Source organism: Austrofundulus limnaeus, unplaced genomic scaffold, assembly GCF_001266775.1.
Source record: "Austrofundulus limnaeus strain Quisiro unplaced genomic scaffold, Austrofundulus_limnaeus-1.0 Scaffold649, whole genome shotgun sequence".
In the NCBI taxonomy this organism is placed as follows: domain Eukaryota; kingdom Metazoa; phylum Chordata; class Actinopteri; order Cyprinodontiformes; family Rivulidae; genus Austrofundulus; species Austrofundulus limnaeus.
In genome coordinates, this window is record NW_013953051.1 from 202,323 (window position 1) to 203,256 (window position 934).

A 934-nucleotide genomic window follows, 5' to 3' on the forward strand; every position below is an offset into this window, starting at 1 on the left:
GAGAGAGGACAGGTCAGAGGACAGGTCAGAGGACAGGTCTGAGGACTGGTCTGAGAGAGGACAGGTCTGAGAGAGGACAGGTCTGAGGACAGGTCTGAGGACAGGTCTGAGAGAGGACAGGTCTGAGAGAGGACAGGTCAGAGGACAGGTCAGAGGACAGGTCTAATGGGGGCAGGTCAGAGGACAGGTCTGAGGACAGGTCAGAGGACAGGTCTGAGAGAGGACAGGTCTGAGGACAGGTCAGAGGACAGGTCAGAGGACAGGTCTGAGAGAGGACAGGTCTGAGGACAGGTCTGAGGACAGGTCTGAGAGAGGACAGGTCTGAGGACAGGTCAGAGGACAGGTCTGAGAGAGGACAGGTCTGAGAGAGGACAGGTCAGAGGACAGGTCTGAGGACAGGTCTGAGTGAGGACAGGTCAGAGGACAGGTCTGAGGACAGGTCTGAGAGAGGACAGGTCTGAGGACAGGTCTGAGAGAGGACAGGTCAGAGGACAGGTCAGAGGACAGGTCTGAGGACAGGTCTGAGAGAGGACAGGTCAGAGGACAGGTCTGAGAGAGGACAGGTCTGAGGACAGGTCAGAGGACAGGTCAGAGGACAGGTCTGAGGACAGGTCTGAGGACAGGTCAGAGGACAGGTCTGAGGACAGGTCAGAGGACAGGTCTGAGGACAGGTCTGATGAGGACAGGTCAGAGGACAGGTCTGAGGACAGGTCTGATGAGGACAGGTCAGAGGACAGGTCTGAGAGAGGACAGGTCTGAGGACAGGTCTGAGGACAGGTCTGAGAGAGGACAGGTCTGAGGACAGGTCAGAGGACAGGTCTGAGGACAGGTCTGATGAGGACAGGTCAGAGGACAGGTCTGAGGACAGGTCTGAGAGAGGACAGGTCTGAGAGAGGACAGGTCTGAGAGAGGACAGGTCAGAGGACAGGTCTGA